The sequence below is a fragment of the Diceros bicornis genome, chromosome 16, assembly GCF_020826845.1.
Source record: "Diceros bicornis minor isolate mBicDic1 chromosome 16, mDicBic1.mat.cur, whole genome shotgun sequence".
In the NCBI taxonomy this organism is placed as follows: Eukaryota; Metazoa; Chordata; class Mammalia; order Perissodactyla; family Rhinocerotidae; genus Diceros; species Diceros bicornis.
The window spans coordinates 14,899,005-14,925,126 of NC_080755.1; the positions used below are offsets into that span (position 1 = coordinate 14,899,005).

The following is a 26,122-nucleotide window of genomic DNA, read 5'->3' on the forward strand; positions in this document are numbered from 1 at the left end:
AATTAATTAAAAATACCATTTGTATTTTTGCTGACTAAAATATGAGTCATAGATCTCAACAGTTCATTCATTCATGCAACAGATATTTATTGAATGCCTACTCAATAGATCCTTGCCAGGTACTTCACTAGGCACTCTAGATATTATTAAAAATTAAATAAAGAATGACTGGATCTGCATTTTTGCAAATGATTAACACAAGGCAGTAAATTGGAAATTCAGGCTGTGGAAATTAATAAACAGAAACCTCATTAAAATGGAGTCAGAGGCCAAAAGGGGGAGCTCTCATGCCCTAGACGATTGTAGAGCCCAACAGGAAGAAGAAAGGCTTCCTCTTCTTGACCGGCAAGAAGCTCAGCCAATGAGAGTCTGTCACAACTCAGCCAATGAAAAGCCACTACACTTTGAACTCCCAGTCTCCTCCAATGGACTCTTTGTTTACAATAGCCCTTCCAACTTCCCCTTCCCCTCTATAGAAGGGTTTCTCCTCCCCTTGCTGCTCTGGACTTGCAGGTGGCTCGCCATGGTTGCAGACCTTGAGTTGCAATTCTTTGCTGATCCTGAATACACCCATTTTTGTTGGAGAAATAACTGGCTGTCTATTTGTTTGAAGTCAACAAGGCTCAGAGGGGGAAAAGTCTAGGAGTTTTCTGGAGAGGATGGAGGTGAGTATCTGGTTAGAAAATGTTTCTTGATTCATAATATGCTCTTGTTTTCCAACACCACTACTCCATTTCCACTTGCTTAAAAAATGTTAGTTATGGAATTTAGAAGCATTCCTCTTAAAAATAGCTCTTCTTTGCGAATACCAAATCCTGCTTATCACTTATCTTATGTCTCTCTGGAGTCGTGTTTTAAACAGATAGACCTAGGTTGACTCTCCTATTTGTTCCACGACTAGACTGTGTGATGCTGCGGTCTAAGGGAAGATGTATAATGGCAGCCTGATTAAAGGCATTTAGGTGAATGCCAGCATCTCTCTCCAGGGATGAAGGAACTGGGACATGGCAGTAATTCTGAGGGTGGGTCTCAATGCTCTCCACTTAGTAGATGCTTAATAAAAGTTGGTTGGGTATTGTAATCCCACACTGTGCCAGAGATTCAATCATCAAGTTTTGGACCTCTATTAACAGTGGTACCAGACCACCAATGTTCTAATGACCGTAAACCTAGCTCCTGCTTTGTTTTTACTTTGTGGTTGTATGTATATATATGAGGCAATGGAAATGGAAAGCAAGAAGTGGTCTTAAAGAGAATGAGTATGTGGAGCCGGGAAGACTGTGAATGACAGGCTGTCATTTAGAGATCACGGCCATATATTCCAGCTAAGTTAGAATTCTTTCACCATTTATTTGAACATCAGTTTCTGGACGTTATTTTGGTATGACATTTGAAATACTGTCTGCATAAATACATACTTGTAATTTATTGGGATCTTGTCAATTTAGAAATAGGGAAAAAAGACATGATGATCAAACCACTCAGGGATCAAGGAGGGTGACTCACGGCCACCATCCTTAAAGCATCTTCTAGGTGCCATGAGGAGTCAAACAGTGAAGCTCCTGGCATCATGGGCAGTAGCCACCTTCTTCAAGAAGTGATAATAACATCCCTCTTTTTCCCACAGTACCGGAATTCTTTAATTTCCTTGGGCACACAGGCTGAAATCTGTATTTCATCTACTAGAAATTTATGTGGATAAGTAAGCTCTACTTTTAAAATATGACTACCTTGGAAAACTGATCTTAGAATGAATGCTTTTAGTCCTATTGCTTTCTTTCTGTTACCTCACTGAAGTCAGCCATGCTGAGAGTTTGGTGAGAGGAAGAGAGGAATGTTGGTCCTCTTGGTGAGAGGAGGGCAGGCCCGGGAAGGTCCTGAGTGCAGTCTTCTGGGAGGGACCAGGACAACTTCAGTGAGATGAAGGGAGAGAGGGTAGGAAAAAGGGAGAGAAGAGGGCACTAAAATTTTCATTTTGTTTCAAAGTGAATTGTCTGAAGAGGTCTAAATCCACTTAATACTTTGTTTTCCTGGTAGAGAAAGCACATGAATTAAACAGATGTTTATATATATATATATATATATATATATGTTTATATAATATAAATGTTAATATATTATCAGAAGCAATCAAATGACTCTGTGTGTGTATGTGTGTTTAACTTTTTCTGACTACGGGTGGCAGTAGTCTTATTTATTTATTTATTTTCCAGCTTTATTGAGAAATAATTGACATAACGTTGTGTAAGTTTAAAGTGTACAATGTGATGGTTTGATACACATATATGTTATGAAATGATTACCACAATAGGATCAGTTAACACATCCATTGCCTTATGTAATTACCATTTATTTTTGTGGTGAGAACATTTAAGATCTACTCCCTTAGCAACTTTCAAATATATAATACAGTGTTTTAAACTATAGTCACCACGCTGTACCTCAGATCCCTGGAACTTATTACCTTGTAACTGGAAGTTTGTACCCTTTGACCAGCATCTCCCTGTTTCCCCCATCCCAGCCCCTGGCAACCACCATTCTACTCTGTTTCCATGAGTTCAGTTTTTTTAGATTCCACATAGTATAAATGAGATCATACAGTATTTGTCTTTTTCTGTTTGGCTTATGTCACTTAGCATAATGCCCTCAAGTTGCATCCATGTTGATGCAAATAGCAGGATTTCTTTCTTTCTCGTGACTGAGTAATATTCCATTGTATGTATATACCACACCTTCTTTATCCATCAGTCAGTGGACACTTAGGTAGTTTCCATATCTTGGCTATTGTGAATAATGCTGCAAATCCATATAGTGCAGATATCTTTTTGATATCTTGTTTTCATATCCTTTGGCTATATACCCAGAAGTGAAGTTGCTGGATTACATAGTAGTTCTATTTTTAATTTTTTGAGGATCCCCCATACTGTTTTCCATAATGGCTGTACCAATTTATATTCCCACTATCAGTGCACAAGGGTTCTGATTTCTCCACATCCTCACCAACACTTGTTATCTTTTGTCTTTTTGATAATAGCCATCCTGACAGGTGTGAGGTGATATCTTATTGTGGTTTTGATTTGCATTTCTCTGATGATTAGTGGTGTTGAGCATCTTTTCATGTACCTGTTGTCCATCTGTATGTCTTCTTTGGAAAATGTCTGTTCAGGTCCTCTGCCCATTTTAAATCAGATTGTTTGTTTTTTTGCTATGGAGTTGTATGAGTTCCTTGTATATTTTGGATGTTAACCCCTTATCAGATAGATAGTTTCCAAATATTTTCTCCCATTCTGTAGGTTGCCTTTTCATTTCATTGATGGTTTCTTTCTTTGCCGTTTAAATGGGTTTCCTGGAAGGAGCAAGGTCAGGGTTTGTGAGTCCTGCGTGTGTGTTTAAGGCAGCGGCTAATGCACTCTCTTATGATTGAAGAGAATCTTTCAGACACTGAGAATTATTTTAAATCTTTGAGAGGGAGCGGTTCATAAGGAGAGATTTTATTTTCAAACACACATGGTGTGATGATCCAAGATGGGCCAAGTGCCTCTATTTACCTCCTACTAAACGAGTAACTTCCAGGAACTGCTGCAAATGTTTAACCTTGAAGAGGATTTCGAACTTTGGGGAAGTAATTTTCTAGCTTTCCCAAACTATTTTTGTGTGTAAGACCTCAGGACTAAAGGTTTTTTATAAACCCTAAATTGCAGTGATTTGCAGCAAGACATAATGGAAAGAACATTACAGCCCAGGGCAGACAGACCTGGGCTCCGTTGCTTGCTTGCTGCATGAGCTTAGGCACGTCTCTTACACTCTCGGAGCCTTAGCTTTCTCGTCGGTAAACGTGGATGGGAATCGCTACCCCACAGCCTTGTTGTAAGAATAGAGATGAAGTATGTGTAACGGACTGTGCGTTTGTGTCCCCCCAGATTCATATGTTGAAATCCTAACCAAGGTGATGATTTAGGAGGTGAGGCCTTTGGGAGGTAATTAGGTCATTCATGAGGGTGGAACCCTCTTGAATGGATTAGTGCCCTTATAAAAGGGACCCCAGAGAGCTCTCTCACCCTTTTTCTGCCTTGTGAGGTTATAACAAGAAGTCAGCAGTCTGCAAGCCGAAAGAGGGCTCACGAGAACCTGACCATGCTGGTATCCTGATCTTGGACTTCCAGCCTCTAAAACTGTGAGAAATAAATTTCTGTAGTTTATAAGTCATTTGGTCTATGGTACTTTGTGATAGCAGCCAGGACTGCTCAAGGCAGAGATGTAACTTATAGAGCAAGTGCCTGTTGCATAGGACGTACTGAACAAGCATTCACCAACGTCCCTCCCTTCCCTCTCTCTCCCCACAAAGATGCAGCACAGAGCACAAGAGAGAGTTTGCAGTTACTCATGAATTTGAGAATTGCACCATGGATTGGAACTGCTGAACATTTTTTAAAAAACAACTTTTTAATGAAGCATAACGTACATACAGAAAAGTGTGCAAATCATAATTGGAGAATTCAGTGAATTGTCACCAAATATTCACACTCATTTAGCCAGTACCAAGATAAAGAAATTACCACCACCAGAGGCCTTCTGCCACTACCTTCTTGCAAAGGTAACACTATCTGACTTCTAGCAAGATAGGTTGTCTGTTTTTTTAATATATATAAATAGAACCACACAGAATAAGCTCATTTGTGTCCATTTTCCTTCACTCAACATTGAGTTTGTGAGTTTAATTCACGTTGTTGCCTGCAGCAATGGTTTGTTCTGAATCATGGAATTTTCAAGCCGGTAGAGATCATAGAGATTCTCTCATTTACCAGAAAAGGGAAGTAAGGGCCAGAGATGATATATGATGTGCCCAAATTTACAAAACTAGCTAATAGCAGAGATGCAATTAGAGCCCAGGTCTCCCAATATCCAGCCCAATGCCCCTTCCTGAAGTGTCTGTAGCAGTAGCCTACACAGTTCAAATTCACAGCTCAATCACAAGAGGAGCGGGAAAACCAGCCTCAGCACTGATGGGTGTGTCCTAATCCTAGCGTTGGTGATTCTGCCATCATCTTTGGAACTGATCCTCTAGATGTGCTTCCTTTACATGAGAATGTCTAGACTGATCTTTGTTTGCCTGGGTATTCTTAAGGTATGAACCAAATGTACATCTTAGAGTGTCAGGGCCAGGGAGGAACACGTGAAATGTCTACACCTAAACTTTCCTATATTAATAAGACATTATCCTAATTTCAAAAGTTTCTAGAGAAGATTATAACTTCTCCTACTTTTGATAGTCATGAATTGGATCTGCCCATCTAATTCTGAATCTTCAGTGTACATTTTAAGGTTAGTTTACTTTTATTTAAGCCTAAAAATTCATTGGTGTTACTTTATAATATCATATATTTGCATCCATATATTACATAGTGCACACAACTCAGTATCATTCAGGATGCCCTTAATTAGATGAATTCCTCCACAGACCCTCTGTTCTTAATGCAGCTCCCCAAACCTGCCATGGTGCCTGCAATTCTGTAATTACAGTTGTCCCATTAGGTTCAAGCAGTATTCGAAGGTCTCTGTTAAAATGCACATGCGTTGGCTGTGAGCGGCATGATTTGCGTCATCAGTATACTTTGCTGCTGTAACTCAGAGAGAGGACAGATCCATTTGACTGGGATGGAAAAGGGAGGGGACTGCCTGGAGGGAAGCTGCAGTGGGGCGGGGGTAGGACAGTTTTCCCTGAGCAATAAAATACACTAGACTGCGTCTCCTATAACATAGAATCCTATTCAAAACCAGTATCCCTTCTTTAATCATGTCGTCCCTTAACAGAGGAAAGGGTTAAGAGTCCTTGTGCTGTGGAGGGGTGGGGGTGAGAATAAAAGCCAGGAGGACCTTAATTCCCCCTAATTCTTAGTAGTTCAGCGCCCAGACTCTGGAGTTTGAATGTTGGTTCTTCCATTTGCTCAGTGTGACCTTGGGCAAGTTCTGTGATTCTTTGTGCCTTAGTTTCTTCACCCATAAAATGGAGATGATCATAGTATCCTCATAGGATTGTTATGAGGATTAAATAAGTTACTTTATATAAAGTGCTTACAATAGTACATTAAATAATGATAACAATTATGCTTATTACAACTTCTCCTATTACTACTTTACTTCTTCCATCAAATAGTGGCTTCTCTGTAATTCTTACATCCCTTTAACACCCAAATATTATACTTTTCACATAAAGAAATTCCATGTAAATAAAACTACCCCCAAAAAAGATTGGGGCAGAGGAAAAGAATAGCCCCTACCAGGCTGTTAATATGTAATTTGATTTACTTGATTACATAGTCAAGTAAAATTGGGTGTCAGTTCTATTTTATCTTCAGGTCTAGTAGGGTGCAAATATGCCTTTTGCCAGAATCATGAAATGCAATTTTACTATAACAAAATAATAGGGAAGCTCCTTCCAGTGGGATTTTCGTTGGTTTGGGCCTTTCTGTATCTGTGTGCTTTATTCAAGAGGCACTTAGTAGCCATGTGCCCTTGGGCAAGTTACTTAACCCCTCTGAATCTCAGTTTCCTCATTTGCAAAATGGCAGTAGCAGTATTTACCTTGAAGACTTCTTATTGGGAATAAGTGGAATGATTTATGCAAAGCACTTAATCTAGTTTCAGACACATAGGAGGTGCTCCTCATATATGAGTTTCCCTAGTAAATTCTTAACAAATGGATGACATTTTCCTTTATGCATAGATGATGACAGTGTTATTTGTATACGTAATAATTAGTCTTCTCAGCTCCTGGAATTTAGGGAGTCTGTTTGATAACTGTGTTACTTTCAAGTCTATAAAATCACAAACTCGTCAGTTACCAAGTATCTGTTGAGCTTAAACTACGAGCACAGACTCACTTCAGCGATTTTACTGATGATGTTGAACATGTAAACGTGTGGATGTCTTTAAAATACATCTGTGGATGTATGTAAACATATATTCTAGGTTTGAGTGCAGCTCTAATATTTACATATTCTGCCCCTGTCTAACTCTAAGGCATCCTTATTTTAAATTTAAAAACCTATTTTACCGTGTATGAATTGCTGCTTCATCAAATGACACCTTTATGCTCTCCTCCAGTAATTAGCGCAAACTGTGCTGGGTACATCCTGAACTCGGGAGATTGGGCTGGGAACAAGAGGCTACTGAGATAACCACCCAGACTATGGAAATGACCCCTGAAGAAATAGCAAGTAAAATATGTATATATGTAAACACACACACACACACACACACACACACACACACACACTCAAGAGTTATGTAACTGCTTAGAGGAGAGAGTGTTTGGGATACTCCAGCCCATCTGGAATTTGCTTTATGGCTCTGGATAATTCTAGCTATAGTCCTGGGTTAGTTCCCTATCTATAATTCAGGAAGGAGAATAGAGTTGTTGTGAGGATAAGTCCGTAAAATAAGTGGAGGGCTTTATGAATTCAGAGGGAAAAAAATAGTAAAGCTCAGAGCCCATTTTTAAAAATTATCTTAAGGAGGCCGGCCCGGTGGCGCAAGTGGTTAAGTGCGCGTGGTCCGCTGTGGCAGGCGGCCTGGGGTTCGCCGGTTCGGAACCCCAGGCGCACACCGACGCACCGCTTGTCAAGCCGTGCTGTGGCGGCGTCCCATATAAAGTGGAGGAAGATAGGCACGGATGTTAGCCCAGGGCCAATCTTCCTCAGCAAAAAAAAGAGAAGGATTGGCAGATGTTAGCTCAGGGCTGATCTTCCTCACACACATACACAAATTATCGTAAGAATGCTTTGGAGGTCAGAAAGAATTTGGACTTTAGGTCTCACCCTAGGAATTATCAGATAAACAGTAGACTTGAGAAACTAGAAACATTTTGTCACCGTAGGCCATAAGCAGCAAATCACACACTGCCTTGCCCTGCTTCCCAAGTGCCGATGGCTGTGCAAAATGGTTGATGCTGAGCCTGGGTCCCCGGCTTCTGCCAGGGCTGTCGTGCGGCTCTGAGGGGGAAGAGAAAGCCCCTTCAGTTAGTCAGGCTAATTAGGCAGGCACGTCACTGGACAAGTAAAGCAATGCAGTCAACTGCTTCCACAAACACTTAAGGGGTGGTTCCGATGTGTGTGTGTGTGTGTGTGTGTGTGTGTGTGTGTATACGTGTCCCCGTTCACTTTGGTTCTCTGCCTGGCTCCTCTGCTTCTACTAGGGGTGAACAAGGATATTTTCAGAGCTGGAAACTCAGAGATCTTTTCTGTTTCCTACATCTTCACCCCTGGATGCTTGTAAACCTGGGCTGTAGCCCCCTGCATCCAGTTTTGTGTGCTTCTGAGATGGGCCCTGTATTAGTTTCCTGTTGCTTCGTAACAAATTGCCCCAAGCTTAGTGGCTTAAAACAACATGCATTTATTATCTCGCAGTTTCCTTGGGTTAGGAGTCCAGGCACAGCTTAGATGGTCCTCTGCTCAGGACCTCACGAGGCTGTAATCAGGGTGTAGTCCAGGCTGTGTTTTCATCTGGAGGCTCAGTCCTATTCTAAGCTCACTGACTGGGGGCAGAATTCAGTTTCTGGAGGTTGTAAAGCTGAGGACTCCAAGAGACTGCCCGCTCTTCCTTGCCACATAGTGCTCTCCACAACACAGCAGTTTACTTCTTCAAAGCCAGTGGGAAGTGTCTGCTGCAGCTTTGATTCTCTCTGATTTTTAAAAACGGCTCACCGGATTAGGTCAGGCCCACCAAGGATAATCTCCCTAGTTGACAGTCAACTCTTAGGGAATTTAATAACATCTGTAAAATCCTTTCACAGAAATACTTAGAAGGTGTTTACATCAGGAGGCAGGAATCTTGGGGCCTTCTTAGAATCTGGCATATCACAGGCACCTTGTTGAAATCTGCTCCACCCACAATGAACCCATTTCTCTGAGGACTGCTCTGTCACCAGTAGCTATGTTGGTGGCGTCCTTGGCCTCAGGTGATTGGATTCCAGACAGTCCAAAGGGTGATTTGCCTGTTGAGGAGGTAGGGGAAGGTGACAGGTCTTCACTTTTCTAGGATTGCTCCTGTTTCTCTTTACATTTCTTTAAATGCTCATTTAAAAATGTGTGGCTCTCTTTGCATGTGAGCACTTACATTGTTAATTCCATAGTTTGAAAAGCTGGAAGAGTCCTTTCAGGGTTATTTTGTATTTAAAAGCAGCAGTTTACTACCAAGTGGCACCCCAGCAACACAGAGCATTAGCATCCTTTCTCCAACAGGCTACTTTATTCCTGGGAGTAGGTTATACACCAGGAAAATCTGGTATATCCTCCAAAGCAGCCCAAAGTTCTTTAAAGAAAGAGCTGAAGCGTAGTTTGTGGCCTCTTTAAATTTCCCTTCAAGGTCCAGGTGACTGAGCAATTTCTAGACTAGTGGCTGAGAATGTTGGCTCTGGAGTCAGCTGACCTCGGTTTCAGCCCTGTCTCCTCTGCTTATTTGCTTTGTATCCTTGGACAAGTTTTATTTCTTTGGCTCTGTTCCGTGTTTATTAAATGGGGATAATAATACCAGTCGCACTGGATTATTGTAAGAATTAAACGAGATAATATACATAAGTGATTTAATTAACACCCAATAAATGGTGGCCATTATTATTCTCTCATTCAGAAAGAATTTTTTATTTTATAATGAGATATCGGGAGTTGGAAGTTGATAAAGTTTTCTGTGTTATTGATAGTGTCACATCAGAACGACTTTTGTGTGTGAAGTTAGGTCTTGACAGGAGCTTTCATCTGAAGTGTAATAATAGGCATGTGGCTAAATCAGCGACATATTTGTCTAATGTCAAAGTCATCTCTCTTCAAAGAAACAGAATTATTGGTTCTTAAAAATGAGCCTGGGTTTCCTTTTATCCTTACATCTAGCTTTGGGGATGCTTTCTAAAGAATATTGAGGGGCCGCCCCACGGCTTAGCGGTTAAGTGCGCACGCTCCGCTGCTGGGGGCCCGGGTTCGGATCCCGGGCGCGCACCGACACACGGCTTCTCCGGCCATGCTGAGGCCACGTCCCACATACAGCAACTAGAAGGATGTGCAACTAGGACATACAGCTATCTACTGGGGCTTTGGGGGAAAAAAAGAAAAAGGAGGAGGATTGGCAATAGATGTTAGCTCAGAGCCGGTCTTCCTCAGCAAAAAGAGGAGGACTAGCATGGATGTTAGCTCAGGGCTGATCTTCCTTACAAAAAAAAAGAATATTGAGAATTCTCATTCCAGGTTGTCAGACAGAATTCCCCAGTACAGGAGAGGACTATTTCTCCTTCCTCCAAAAGGAAAAGGGCTGGATCCCGTAGAGAGGCCTGGATGAGCCACTGCTGCCCTGGAGGTTGTTTGAACTTGTCTGTAGTCTACGACACCTTAAGTAGGTAAACCCAAATAATTACTCACTCCCACTGATCAATTTGATGATTTTTCATTCACTTTTGTGTGTGAAAACTTTGGATGATTTCTGTGTGCCTTGTCCTGTCTTAAGATATTTCTTAAGAGTGAAGGAAAGGAACAACAGACAGAAATGTCTGGCCATCATCCCAGTGATGAACCTCAGGGGGGATGTATAAAGGACTTGATATAGTGCCTGTTTGTATGCACGTAAGTGATAGCGGTCACCGTGTTGGTATTGACTTACTAATCTGAAGAAGAACAAATGATCTTCTAGGAAAACCGTGCATGGGTAGTAGGGTGCGTCTGGGCCCCTTCCCTTGAGTTCTGGGGAGGAATCAGTAGCCCTCTATCTCACTCAGATGGAGTTGCCTAGGAGACTTGTCTATGAGAGAGAATATTGTGTTGAGGTCACAAAGACCCCCAGGTTCAATGATTCACAAGGAGGATGCGCAGGACTCTGTATAGCTGTACTTAGGGTGATGATTTATCATAGTGAAGGATAGAAAGCCAAATCAGTGAAGAGAAAAGGCACATGGGGCAGGGTCCTGGGGAAACCAGGGGCAAGCTTCCGAGGGTCTTTTGCAGAGTCACACAGGATGCGTCTTAATTTCTTTAGTAAAGAGTTGTGACAACACGTGTGAAAATGCCAACCAGGGAAGCTCATTAGAGACTCAGCACCCAGGGTTTTACTGGGTCGTATAGGCAGCCTCTGCTTGTCACATACCAAAATTGCAGACTTCAGAACGAAAGCAGATGTTCAGCATAAGCTATTTTGTTTGTGCAAACAATTTAGGCTTAAAAAGCCACTCTTATCAGTTCTAGGAATGGTGGGAACCTTCCCGAAATCCAAGTTCCTAGACACCAGCCGAGGGCCGACATTGCAAGCAGGTCTTTCAAAGGTTAACATCAGGCCTGCCATGTTAACTTTTAAAAAATTTTTTTTTGTGAGGAAGATCAGCCCTGAGCTAACATCCATGCTAATCCTCCTCTTTTTGCTGAGGAAGACCGGCTCTGAGCTAACATCTATTGCCGATCCTTCTCCTTTTTTTCCCCAAAGCCCCAGTAGATAGTTGTATGTCATAGTTGCATATCCTTCTAGTTGCTGTATGTGGGACGCGGCCTCAGCATGGCCGGAGAAGCTGTGCGTTGGTGCGCGCCTGGGATCCGAACCTGGGCCGCCAGTAGCGGAGCACGGGCGCTTAACCGCTAAGCCACGGGGCCAGCCCCGACTACGTTAACTTTTTTCTGCACAGTGTTCCATAGGCTGCCACCTCCGGACAACTATTGTCTGTAATGTGAAAACAGTAGTTCTACTGCGTTATCCTCTCCACACAATTCATGAACTCTTCCTCAGGGTCATGCATATCAGAAAACTGACCTCACTTCCTTCTTAACAACATCTCTCACAGATATAATTGGGGGCCTGTCTGTTCAGACAGGTAGGCTATCCATTTGCACGGAGCCTGAGTTGTGGGTTGAGTTATATTAATGGGCTGGTGGCTCTGGTCTCAGTAACTCAGTGGTGAAGAGGAATTGCAAGTGAATTATCATTAAAGAGACTCTTCTTGTTCCACAGGAGTATGGAGACCATTTATTAGTGATTAGTTTAAAAGCAGTAATCTTAAGTGTCTATATAGGGAAAAAAGTTTTTCATTTTATACCAATGCTACCCAATAGAACATTTTGGCAATGATGGAAATGTTCACATTCTGTGCTGTCCAATATGGTAGCCACTAACCACACGTGGCTACTGATCATTTGAAACATGGCTAGTGTGACTGAGGAACGGAATGTTTAACTTTTTGAATTTAGTTAATTTTAAATAGACATATGTGGCTGGCTAGTGGCTACTAGAGTTCTAGTGTGTCCATTTTGTGATTAAATGATCTGTTGATAAAAAGGATAAGGGGTGATCATCAAGGTGATAGTACCAACTGAGGTCTTTTTCCACAAAATGTCCTGTATTTCCCCAAATCCTGCATCTCCTCCTGGGCTTAAATTCCTCCTCTCCCCACGGTTTAGTCCTCCAACCAGCAGCTTCCACATTCAGAGCAAGGATGTTTTCCTCAAGTCTTTTCATGGCCTAAATATCAATAACAGAATATCAGTAATCAATAAGAGGGACAGGAGGTTTCTTATAGCATATCATGCTTCAACATTACAGGCCAGGTGGGGGCATTTGGAACTTTTAATTATAGACTATCAGGTAAAACAAGTTCCTTGCTACAGAGAAATCTTGAGAATAGAATTTGTTGTGATAGTAGGTTATGGTAGATGTTGTGTTTCAGCTTCCCTGGGAAGCAGGATTTGAGATGGATTTGTGTGCAGGTGGTTATTGGGGCGTGGTCTTAGGAACAAGCTTACAAGGAACTGCACAAAGCAGGACTTGGCAAAGGGGAAGATGAACTGGGATGCAGTTGAAACAGAGGCCTCAGCTGATCCCATGGTACGCTCTGAAGCTGGGATAGCTTTTCAAAGTTGAGGCAAAAGGACCAGCCCTTTACATCATCAGCCGGTCACTGGTGCTGGCTGCAGCCCCTGCTTTGGCTGAGGGACAAAGCTGTGAGCTCTCAACAGACCTCACTCCTGGCAGCCCCGGAAAGGAGCGCGTCAGCTGTATCACAGCATCCACTGTGATGGATTTCGTTTTCACCTGGAAAGGAAACCTGCCTGCTTTCCTCAGGCTTTTGGGCTTTGCAGAAGGCAGAACAATGTCGTGGTTAAAAGCAGGGCTTTGGAGCTGGTTCAAGCCCTGCGCTCTGTGACCTCCGGCAAGTTACTGACTCTCTTTAGGTCTCCATTTCTTGGACTAGAAATCGAGGATGATGCCACCTATTTGTAAGGTTGCTGTGGGAATGGACTAACATGATGTGTGGAAAGTACTTAGTGCGAGGCCTGATGCTTGGTAAACACTCAATAAATGGTTGCTATTGTTATGATTCTAGGAATTTCATAAGACACAAATTTTGGGTACAGGCATTTCCCACGGGAAGGATAGCAGAGTCGAGTGACAGCTTTTGGCAACAGAGAATGAGAAAGAGCTGTGCCTCACTCCTCGCTGTACAGGCCCTTCACTTCTCCTGCCTTCTCCTTTGCTCTGGCAGAAGGGCCCAGAACTTGGAAAAGCTGAGTTGGAAAATTCAACAATAGGAACAAGGCCGCTGCTGTTCCTGGGTCCAGAGGAGAGGGAGAGAAGCTACTCCGAGAGCTCTTGATCTGTTGCTCAGGAGGAAATATACCCAGGAAATTACAAAAGGCTTGCTCATTGATGTTTAGGTTAATGACATAACCCTTAGAGATTTCTTGAAATGCTTTCTCTGCAGATACACATCCCCCTCGGTTCTAATCACATTTCCTTAATCTTGATGGTATGTGGCATGAACATAACCCTTTACCACTTTCAAGCACTCCACAAATATTAACTAATTAATTCATCTCATAAAGGAAGAGTTTTTTGGCTCAGTCTTGGCAGCCCAACTCTCCAGCCTCAATAACAGTTAGTCACAGAGCCAGGAGACACACTTTATTCACTTCATTAACATGCTTTTTCAAGCTGGAGTTCCAGATATAGGAAGAAATAGCTGCTAAACCCAGCCCACTTCAACTGACCCCAGTTGGGGGCTTCCTGCCTTTACTTTTGTAATGTTCTTAGACCTCTTCATCTGCTAATCCTGTGAGAGGGTGTTGTGGTGTAAAGGAGAGCATCCTGGACTTGGATTTCGTAAATCAGTACATTTTATTTTTTTGTGAGGAAGATCAGCCCTGTGCTAACATCTGCCAATCCTCCTCTTTTTGCTGAGGAATACTGGCCTTGGGCTAACATCCGTGCCCATCTTCCTCCAGTTTATAAGGGATGCCGCCACAGCATGCCTTACCAAGCAGTGTGTCGGTGCGTGCCCAGGATCTCAACCGCGCACTTAGCCACTTGTGCCACTGGGCTGGCCCCATAAATCAGTACATTTTAAAAAGAAAAATCAGTTTTCCAAATGAGGACATAAGAAAGTCCCTACTATCTTTTGTCCCCATCATTTCATAAAAGGAAGGAAATTAAACAGAACAAAAGAAGGAAGAGAGTCTTGGGATAAAGGACATCTTTTAGAGTTGAGTATGTCCAGCTTCATGGAAGCCTACACTCTGTATTTTTTACCTTTTGCCTCTAGCAGGTGCAAACCTCCCACTGGCCTGGGCCTGGTCCCAGGGCCAGGAGCAGACCACCAGAGGAGGTACACACCCTCGTGGTCCTCGTAGCCAGAGTCCCTGAAGGGCAGTGGCTGGGACTGTTTAGTTTCTCACTATACCTGGTGTTTAAGACAATGCTTAGCACATAGTGGGGACACAATACATATTTGTTGAATAAAGAAATGAATATGATTGTCTGGCTGTGACCTTGGCTAAGTCACAGCGTTGCTGGGGCTCAGATCTGTACACTTAGATCTATGCAATCACAGCTCTATGATCTGTACAATTGGAAAGTCACGTTGGATGCCTGCCAAGTTCTCTTCCATTTAACAAACAAAAACCAAAAGCTGGGACTGGAAAGGAATGGGAGAGTGTTTTCTGTTCCTTTCCTTTTTTTTAAGGATAATTAAACTTTTTGGGCCACAATGACTTTTTCAGAGGTTTGTTGCAATGTTTATCTCCTGAATGAACATGTTGATTCTTTATAGGTAAACCCTGCTTCTCAGGGCCCCCAGATGAGGAAAGGACCCTTGCAGAATGAATTATTAATTTAAAAACCAAGTGTTGGGGAGTGGAGAACCTTGCTACAATTTTTATTTAGAGCCCCAGATATTAACTTTAAACAACCGTTCTCTGTTTTTTTCTTTTCTTAGAGAGCATTTTAAAAAAAAGACCTATTTTTTATACATTTTGTTATTATTATGGTTAATTTAAAATGTCCTGTGGTCACTATGTGTAATTGATTTTAAAGGTCTGATAGATCTTTGATGAATAATACAGCAGTCACTCTAGCTTATACATATTTCAAAGCCAGTTAAATCCCAAGAGCTGGCAGCAGGCAGAGGGTTGAATACACATTATGTCTCTCTTTCCACATTCCTACTCAACCCACTTGCTTTAGGGAAAAGCTTCTTTTTGTCATGATCAGCCAGAGGTGAGGAATGAAGGAGAGACGGATTTTCATTAAGAATAGAGGCTTTGTGTGAAATTTCATCATCTGTCTGAGCATCTGATAGGAGCAGGGCTGTAAAAATGATCTCAGATTGGATTGTACATGCATTTTGATTTCGAATGATCCTGAGTTACATAAACATTTCCTTGACTTATGGCAAATGTTTAACTGAAAAAAGGATTCGTAAGACAACATATTAATATGGATTGTCTGCTTCTTAAAACAATAACCATAGTCTGCATCCTGTGTGTTCCTTTGGGAATATGGAGGATTCATTTTTCAATTAGGAAGTTTCATATGGGTTTAAAGGTTTTTTTTCATTAAACTTTCATTGCCTTGTTTCTAGCTCAAACATGGCTAGAACATAAGGATACTATTATTTGGCACTAGAAAAGCTAACTGGATATTATGTTATCTTCATCCTGTTGTTTCTTGTGGAGGAGATGTTTATTGAAACACTGACAAATTATGTTTAAAATGTGATCTGTCATTTACGAGTGCTATTTCTTTAAAATCGAGTGAGGCTTCTGGTCTGCTAAGAATGCCTAGGCTGTCTCCTGTGTCACCCTACTGCAAGAGAAGTCTGGCTCTACCCTCTGTTGCCCTCCCTTTGCCTGGAGCTAGACTACTCTTGGACACATTTTTCCAGAGCTAGGATGACAATCCCACCTCTATTGACGTCACCATAGACACTGATCTTTGGGGTGTTTGTGAATGGGGGGAAGTTAGGAAATCATCACTAGCCTTCCCTTTCTCTCTGCTCAGCTCACCTACCTCTCACACCTTCCCCTCTGCTCTCAGCTTTGTGAGATGATTTGTGAAAGTGAATGTGAAGACTAGGGTGTTTACTGTTGGGGGGGGGTGCGTTGTAGGTAACAGAGGATCTCTTTGGTTCATTTCCCAAAGTTGGCCACACTCTTTGCTAGCTATGTGGACTCAAACAAATTACTTACCTGTTTTTAGCCTCAGTTTTATCATCTGTAAAATGGAGATAAACATACACATTTCATAGGATGGAGATTAGATGAGATAATGTATACAAAGTAACTTCCATAGCACTGGGCACATAGTTTCTTTTTCACACATCTGCTTATTTCTATATTCTGGTGTCTGAATTAGAAACAGAATCATCTCTGTGTTCATTATGCTAAGAAATTCCTTTTCTCACACAGTTAAACTAACCTTCAGCTGAAGGTCAGCCTGAGGAATGTGATTAGCCTGCTCTTAGGGGCCTTGCCTCTGAGAGGACCTGAGGACCAGTAGGACTGCATGCTAGAATGAAGATAGCCCAGTAGGAGGATGGAGTTTTAAAAATGCCCATGTCTAGGTCACCCTAATTTCATTTATAGACTGCTCGAGCAGTCTCGGGCTTGGAGAAACCTCCTCTTTACAAAAGACTTCCACGTTCAGTCCACTCTAAAGCAGCAGGAAGGTTCTGCATAATTTTTCCCTTGCTGCTGTGAAGTGGAGCACAGTGGGAATAGACTGCAGAAACGAGAGCAGGAAAACGCTCTTCTTATGAGTGTATAGGCACTGTTATGTTTCCTGCATCCCAGCTCTGCCACCTGCCCTGCCACCTCCCTGCCTACTCCCCACCCTCCTTCACCCTCTTGCTGAGCCAGGGAGAAAGTCCTGAAGGTGTTGAAGCAGACAGGTAAGAGAAATAACTTTTTTTTTTTTTTTTAAAGGAAAACACAAACTAGCTCCAGGTCAGATTTTAAGGCTATGAAATAATTAATTGAAAAGTCTTTGGAATTCCTTTTGGTATTTTATGAAAAAATGATTAAAAGGCAAACTTTTCTTCACACATGACCACTTAGACATAGTATTTGTGTTTACTTTTGAACCCACACTGGCCATTACTACACAGAACAAAATATCATGGTACTAACCCCACGTCCCCATCCTACACCCTCTGTCTGGGAGGCTCTGGCTGGAGATGGAGCTCTAGCCATCTCTCGATTGTTCAGGCAGATTCGGTGTTTGAGTCACCAGGGGTTTTAATAGGCTGGTGGCTTAATGAGGGAAAATAGCTATTTGATCTTTATGGCATGCTGGGTGTTGTCTTCTGAGATAAAGTTATTTAGACCATAGTCTATTTTTGTGTGTAATAAACAACAATAATAACTACCAGTTTCAATGGCAAACATAGTAATAGCTAATAGAGCTTACTTTGTACCAGGCATCGTGCTAAGTGCTGTATAATCCATTTATAATAATTTGTTATAATGATTCATTTAATTTTTCTAGTAACTCTGCTTTTATCCCCATTTCACAGACGAGGAACCTTAGGCTTGGAGAGGCTAAGTAATTGACCCATGACTACACAGCCAATGAGGGACCAAGATTTGAGCCCCTGCAGCCTGATGTCAGGCTCACTTTCTCTGCCTACTACTTACGTTTCCAGCTGTTTGATGTAAGCTTAGTCTTGAATTAATTTTCCCTAAATTTGTTTTAATAACTTTTGGACTTGCAGCTAAATTCTACTGCATATTCACGATATTTTTCCAATGTTCAACCCCCTAGACTGAAATGTTATTGATATGGGTAGAAGAGTGGATCAATACTGATTCAGTCATCCCATTAGACATGGGATTTTAAAAAATGTTTCATCTTGATTCATAGTAAGCATTACATTTTTACATTATGATCTGGTACACAGATACATATATGTGTAATTAAAACATGGCATAGGGCTTGACCTTTGTGACATGGGACATATTCTGATATTGTCCTATTCTATTCTATTCTGTTCTGTTCTATTCTGTTTCATTCCATCCCATTCCTTTGTTCTCTTTTACTAAAAACAAGCCTCTTGAGATCAACTAAATTTCACTTCTCACTAGTGGGTCAGAGCCCACATTTTGGGGGCAGTCCTTTGGCTGGATGACTTTTGCTATTCTTTGGAAATACTCTGCACAGTGTTATATATTTCTGCATCCCTCTAGAGGATTTTTCTGATTGTGAGGAATAGCCAAGGTGAAGTTGGCGTTAGAGGACCCTGAAAAAGGTGGCGTTCTCTCTCTGAAAGAGGTCAAGACTATAAATCCGGCTTGTTTTGGGACACTGAGAACTTGAGCCTTAGAAGCCGGGACCCAGCAGGATAATACCCAGCATGGAACAAAGTCCAGCTAGCCAGTGAATAAAGACTTGAAAGCCTGGCCAGCTTGGGGCAAGGCTTCTTCAAGAGTATTCAAGGGCGAAAGTAATCTTGGATTTTTAATAGTTCCTCAAGCAGAAACATACCTCTCACCTTTCAGCAGCACGTTGAAGAGAACTCGAGTGGCTCCTGAAGTTAGCCCGGGTGCGTTTGAAGACTAAGAAATGCTGTGGTGTTGACTTGCTGCTTGTCCTGGTGTCACGGGCTACTGCCATTAGCAAACATGATGAAAGTGAGGAATAAAAGTGAAAGTTAGGGAAAAAAATACAACAGGCACAATCTGTCTATTTTGACATTCTCAGGCACTAGTTGTTGTTTTATTTCTTAGCCCCCTTTGTGGGTGTGACTGATGGGAAAGGGCTTAATGCTAATAATAGTTAACATCTATCTAGTGTCAGCTCTAGCCTAGGTGCTTGCTCAGTGTCATATGTGGACCAACTCATTTAGTCCTTACAAAAACCTACTGAGGTAAGCGATTATCTCCCGTGTTTTACTGATGTGAACACTGGGGTTAGGAAGGCCAAGTAACCTTTCAAAGATTATATAGCTAGTAAGTGGTGGACATGGGATGGAACCAAGGCAATCTGAATCCAAAGTCTGTGCTGTGAGCCACCACACCACAATCTGATGATTCATCTTCTCTTCTTTGGCGCCTGGCGGTGAATTTCACAGCGAGGGGGCAGAGGTTGGGGTGGGAGGTATGAGTGTGTAGTAACGAGCACTCAGTCATTCTTTCAATATGTATATATTGAGCATCTTCTCTGCACTTGGCACTGTGGGTATGTACTGTCTGGCTAGTAAAACTTTCAGATTCTCAGTGTCTTTGGAACAGTTGAACATTCTGGATGCTTGTACTCAAGTCCCTGGAACTTAGTACTTTGATGGACTGTCAAGGTGGCTGAGGAAGGTACTGGAGAGTAGGCATGGCATTCAGGGTGGCCAGGTCTTTGAGGAGCATGCCTGGCGGCCAGTGACAGAATATGGTCTGGTTGATCTGGCAGAGCACAGGGACAGGAGCGGTGGGTGACAGGTGATGGAAATACAGGGAAATCATGAAGACAATGGGTGGCGTCTGGGAGGGCGGAGCAGCCAAAAGCTGAGTCCAGCCTTGGCCTGAGATTCTGGAACTAAACTTTAGTTGCCAGGAGGCCTCAAAAGGCAGAAGAGCACCAGTGATGGAGGAACTGAGCATTAAACCTAGCATCAAACCTCAGTCTATGAACCCTTAAATTCCCTTTGAATAGTAACAGAATTGGCCAAGAATTAGCCTAAGCTTAGAGATGAGGACTCAGTGGTTAGGTGTGGAGATGGAGAGCTTCAGAGATAGTGAGCCAGGTTGTTATTACGTTAAGAGTGGAGACACAAATGACTTTGTCCAAATAAGTATTCTGCTGGGCAAAATGCACCAGAAGGCAAGGTTAAATGTTAAAAATTAAAATGTTATAGGGCCGGCCCCGTGGCTTGGTGGTTAAGTGCGCGTGCTTGGCTGCTGGCGGCCCGGGTTCGGATCCCAGGCATGCACCGACGTACCGCTTCTCTGGCCATGCTGAGGTCGTGTCCCACATACAGCAACTAGAAGGATGTGCATCTATGACATACAACTATCTACTGGGGCTTTGGGGGAAAATAAAGAGAAAAAAATTAAAATGTTACAAAAGAAAAAACCCAACAGTTTCTGTTTTTGATTTTTTCAATGTCCTGGCAGGGACTGGAAGGTAATTGTGGGTGTGTGTGTAGGAGGATGTAAGGAACTGGGAAAGCTATTAGGAAGCTTTTCCTTAAATGATAGCCTCCAAACCATTTGAAAGTGAGAATAACAATAACTGATTTAATAATCATTAATTCTTTTAAGCATATTCAATGGATGCAGAAGATTCAATTATTTTAAGAGATTTAAAATTATTTCAACTGATTTGACTGTTTTGTATTTTACTTTGTGGCATAGGGCAAATGACTTTGCAAACCATGGTGTAGCTCTTGAAAAGGAAGTAGATGGCCATGAGTTAATGATTTATTCTGAGCTCTTTGGCTCACCGTTAGAATTATGTCTCCAAGTGCTCTCTCCTCCCGCCTGGAGGGAATTGCTCCTTAGCTTCTTGTTCAGAATCCTTGCAGGAGAGATACTTGATCAAACATTTCTATTATGGAGAAGATTCCATCTATAGTACTTTCACTTGTTCTTTATTTTATTTTTTCCCAAGGAGATGGCCACACACAGAGAGAACTATACTTTTAATTCATAGAGGAACATTGCCATCTGGATGAAAGATTATATTCTGAAGCCTCAATAAGTGAGTTTTATTTCCAACTTTGCTTGTGACTCAGTCTCTCTGAGATGCCTTTTCTACATCTGCAAAGTGGAACAATTAATCTCCACCTGTGTCACAGTAGTGTTATGAAAATGAGTTACAAAATGCTTGCAGAATACTTTCAGTTCCTCTTGGGGAAATATAAAATATTACTACTGTGTGATAAATGATAAAGCATAGTACATGAGTGTACATTTTTATGGCACTAGAACATGATGAATGGAAATGAAATCGACAAACTTGAATTATAATATATACTGACATAACTTCTCTGGATAATAAGATGGTCTCCCAAAGGAAATTTCAAAAATCAAGAACAAAATAAAAATAAATATTTATATACAGCATTAAAAAATTCTTAAGTCTACTTGGTGCTAACTAAAACCCTAAGTCAGCATTTTCCAAACTTCTTATTTTTATTGTTTATTATGATAAATTTCCTGAGAAATTAAAAGGTAGTCAATGAATACTATGTTCAGTAGTCAAATGAAGTAATGCTAGATTAAACAGCTGGGTTAAATCCTAAGTCACACAGCTCTCTTTCTGTCCATTGTGCTTCTACAAAAGAGGGAAGTGGTTGGTAGCATTTCTAAACTACTTTGACCAGGGAATGTAGTTTGGGAAAAGTTGTCATGGGCCAGAAAAACATTTAAATAAGCATATGTTTAAAACGACTGCTCAGTTTTTGGTTGCTTAAGTGTCCTTGGTAATTAGTGATACTGAGATAAATTATTTTGCTACTTTTATATACTTGCTAAGTTAAAGGAATTTAAAAATAATACATTAATATCCTTTCTGTGGGATTTTAACAGCTTGCTTATTATATCACATATGTAAGTATACTGAATATATAAATCATGATTCTGTTCTTATGTACATGAATATTTTATATATATACATATGCATATATAAACAGAGTCTAATGCTTCTATTTTAGTTGTTTTCTGGACCTTTTTCCTGTCCATGTCTGCATTCATCCTTCCTTTTTTATGTGTTTGTAAACTGTACAGAAATGGAAATTAGATTTTAGAGGAAGAAACAATAAGTATTATTAATGAGTGCTTTGTGAGTCATACAAGTTATGTGGATCTCTTAGCTATGAGATGTTAAAAGAATCACTTTTTGGCTCCTTGAAAGAAAATTTTGTAAAAAGCCGTGATTTGGCTAAAATAAGTTGTTTCAAAAAACAGTAATAGATATGTCAAGGAATGTCAGGTCCTAAAATATTCTGTCAATAGGTGTTATCTATAATTTGGCAAGAGTTTTGAAAATTCTGGCTGGAGAAGAATTTTTTTTGACTTGGATCCCTGGAAATTTGCTGGTTGAAGCAGCTACAACATTTAATAGTGACCCTGGGAGGCTAGAGTGTGGAATGTCACTGGCATAATTTTATTGTTGTTTTAAACTTTTCAGTTAAAGAAAAAAGCATTCTTTGGCTGTCTCTTTGCCAGAGGCACCGGGTACAGCGGCTCTTGGTACAGCCCCCAGTTATCTGCTGCTGACTGAGGTTCTGTCATTTCTTCTTTCCATCGTGTCTTCTCAGGCACCAGGGACACCACCAAAATGGTTTCATTTGATGATTGTGTTGCTCGACTCTCTTGGGCCATGTAGTGGTTGTTTTGAAGAGGGTAAAAACTCTCCCTTTCGAACAAACACTGCTTCTCTAATGAGAAAGTGATCAACATTTGAAATCTCTCTTGGGGCAGGAACTGGGAACAAAACATTTTTCTCTGGAGTTTTCTGACTTATCCCAGGAAGCTACAAGGATGTAAAGTGTGGGAGACACTCAGACGTATCACTCCAAAAGCCGTGTCTGAGGTTCCTGTTTTGGAGAGACGCTTCCCGCCTGTCAGTTTTGGGCTCCTCCTGTCTTTTCATTTTGCGGTATGAGGTGACAGATGGTTTGCATAAGAGCCGCTGCCACTCGCCCCGCACAGAACCCTTAACGAAAAAGAGTCATGCTACTTTTGGAAACATTTTGGACTCTATTTAAAGGAGATAAATAATAAATTATTTCTCTCCAAACATAATATGTCTCTATTAAAGCCAAGCATCATTTATCCCAAGAAGAATATGAAGGAAAAAACAATAAAAGTTTTAAACTTATGTGGTTTTTATTATTGGTTTGGGATTTAGATCCTTATAATGGTTGCCCTCTTCTCAGAGTGTAATGGGCGAGGTGCATGGGGGCCTTGCCTGGCTCTGTCACTTATAGTCTGGTAGGCTTGAGGGAATCGTTGTGCTCTCTGTGATCTGTAAAATGGGGAAAAATAGCTGTCCAAACCGCATTACAGAATTCCAATATTGTTAAAACAATGGATGAGATAAATCTTATGTACTTGGAATATGATAAGGGGCAAAAACACTGTGAGGTGACGTTGTTATTTTTCTGAGGCTTTGTGTAGTGTGGCAGGCGACTTGTTTTCTGGTGTCTTTGGCAACAGCAGTAAGTCAAGTACTGAAAAAGGAGGATTTATACTTTTGGAGATGAGCGTGCAGGTAGCGTGGAGCTGTGGCCAGAGGGAACTGCCTTTGCTGATGAAGGGAGAGTTTGCGTCAGGCGAGAGAGAAGGATTGGGGGCTAGAGGACTATTTTAAAGACCCCCCTGACCACTTGCTGGAGGCTGGCACCTTGCTTGAGACGTGCAGATGGACAGAGTTAGATTCCCACCTGGGCAGCCATTGCTGACAGAGCACAGGTATTTGTTTTCAGATGAGTTCGGCAGGGAGATGGAGGGGGGCTAGTGGCCTTAGGGTGGTCAGAGGGTAGCAGGCTGAGGGTATGAGGGGAAGCCTGCTCTATGAGAAGCATTGTGATAGAACTAGTCTCTCCTTTTGCCTCCCAAGTACAAGACTGCAAGTGACCAAAAACTGGCTATATTTAAACAATTGTCCTTTCCACGGTACAAAGCATCTTTGGACTTATAGGGGAAGTAAAAGAAAGGAGATTTAAACAATAGCAACAAGTAGCTAGATTTCATTGTCTATACTGAATGTCTAGTGATGCTGCCTAAGCGAGACACAATTCAATTCAATTGGACGAGAAGTAGGCAGCTATATAGTAGCTGATTCCTTCCTTGCCTGGCAACATACTTTACAAAAGAGTTTTGTCTTACTGGCAGTGTGAGGAGCTTAGTGCAACCCTTGGTACATATTGACACCCAGTACACGCTCATCAGCAATATTATATTATAGGTATTCCTTGTCATCATCAGTGCCTGTAATCCCAAGTGGAAAGGGCAGGCTGGAGCTGGCTTTAGGGACAACTAGATCCAGCATAGCAACACCATCTCTCTCGTTTCTGCATCTTTGCCTGGAAGCCTCATTCTCTCTTACCAGCTGCTTCTCTGCTCAGCTGGGGACATGGCAGCAGGCAGCTCTGTCCTCCTACCTTGGTAGCTTGTGACCAGAGAGATGAAGACACACTTCCCCAGAGCTCAAATTTAAAAAATCCTAATGGAAGGATCCTGATTTGTGTGGTGCAGCTCATGTGCCTACATTTTGGACCAGTTAGTAATCAGCTTTTATTAAACAAGGTAATTGATATCGCAACATTTTGTAAATTGTAAAGACATATGGAAACACATGGTATTATAATTATAAACAATTGCTGTTTTCATCATTTTCTCCCTCCCTTCTTTATCTGGCTCACTTCTACTTGTTCTTCAAAACTTGGTACAGATGTGGCCTTTCGAAGAGACCTCCTTTGGCCCCCTCAGGGTGGGTTTATGTCCCTTCCTTGTGTTCCATAGTACCTGGTGCTATCCCTTGTCCCTGCACTTCCTATGCTAAATTCACTCCTAGACTGTGAGCTCTGAGAGAAGCCGTATCCTATGTCTCTGTCTTCTAGCACACAATGGGTGCTTAATAAATATTTGTTGAATAAATTATTATTCTATGGGTGATGAAGAATTGAACTAAATGCATAACAAACCCAGGATGTCACTTAGAAGTTGTTTAAAATAAATCCATGTACAGGGTTTGTTGTCCTGTGATTTGTCTCTGCCATGCTTATGACCCTAAATTAACTGCACTGAAGCAAATTATTTGAAGATGATAGCGAAAGTTAACTTTTGTTGAGCACTTACTGTGTGTCAGACACTATTCTAAGTGTTTTACATGTATTAACGCATAGTCTTCACAAGAATGAAACTGAGGCACAGAGAAATTAAGTCACATGCTTAAGGTCACACAGCTAATAAGTAAATGGTGAGAATGGCTTTCAAATGGAGATAGGCCGGCTCAAGAGCCTGTACTCTGAATTATAGGTTAGTAGTTTGTAGTGCTTTGCTTAAACGAGTGTTAGTTATATAATATATTCCTACAAACACACCTTTTTGTTAGTATTGAGGGAACAAACAAATTCTCTCTAACCCTTGTGCTTCTCTATTCAGTACCAGACACAATCACTCTCCCACACACACACCACCACCAACAGGATCGGGAAACACCTACCAGCCAGCCCATTAAGTGCAGGATACAGTGCTAGGTACAGGGACACGAAGGGTTCATGACACATAGCCTTTGCCTTCAAATAGCTGAAAATCCAGTTAGAAATATAGCCCATACACTTAGGAAGAGAACTCTCATTCCAGATAGTCTGGGCTACGTCTCAAACAAACAGTACAAACAATAAGTGCTTTGGAGTAATTAGGGTATTTTAAAAAGTAGTGGAACAATCCAGATTTGAAACCCATGAGATGAGGCACACCCCAGTGGACTGTCCACTCCTTAAGTGTGGCGCAATGTCTCAGTCATCTTGGATAAACACAGTGCCTGGTGCAGAGTAGACCCTCGTCTGTGCTGTGAAGTGACTTGGATCCTAGCTCTGTTAACTTACAACCTGGATGTGGGCAAGTCAGCTACCTCATCTGTGCCTGAGTACTCATCTTACCTCCCTCGCTGTGTTACTTAGGAAGGGTCACCAGATGACCTTGGAAAGTTGGAAGCAGGGTTTCTAGCGCTCAGGATTTGGTGCCCTCACTAAGTGTTTGTTTGGGAAGGGGAGATAGCTGCGTACTGGTTCGGATGGTTTTGTGAAGTAATCCTGTAGCCATTTAGAGAGGAGCACACTATTTGGGATTTTGCTTTGGGAGCTGAAATATGGCTTAACGGAGTGTGA

General features: G+C 41.7%; 1 long non-coding RNA gene across 14 annotated transcripts in view; it reads left to right on the forward strand.

Annotated features, from left to right (window-relative positions):
• Positions 1–504: 504 nt before the first annotated feature.
• LOC131415313 (uncharacterized) overlaps positions 505–26,122 on the forward strand; it is a 60,217-nt gene continuing 34,599 nt past the window's right edge. For 11 of the 14 annotated variants that reach the window (XR_009222399.1, XR_009222400.1, XR_009222409.1 and 8 more), the window contains exon 1: positions 505–665. This is a non-coding gene — a long non-coding RNA (uncharacterized LOC131415313). Of the gene's footprint in view, positions 666–17,809; positions 17,948–20,892; positions 20,983–26,122 lie in introns of all 14 variants that reach the window. The other 3 variants (XR_009222404.1, XR_009222403.1, XR_009222405.1) reach the window with 3 other exon arrangements.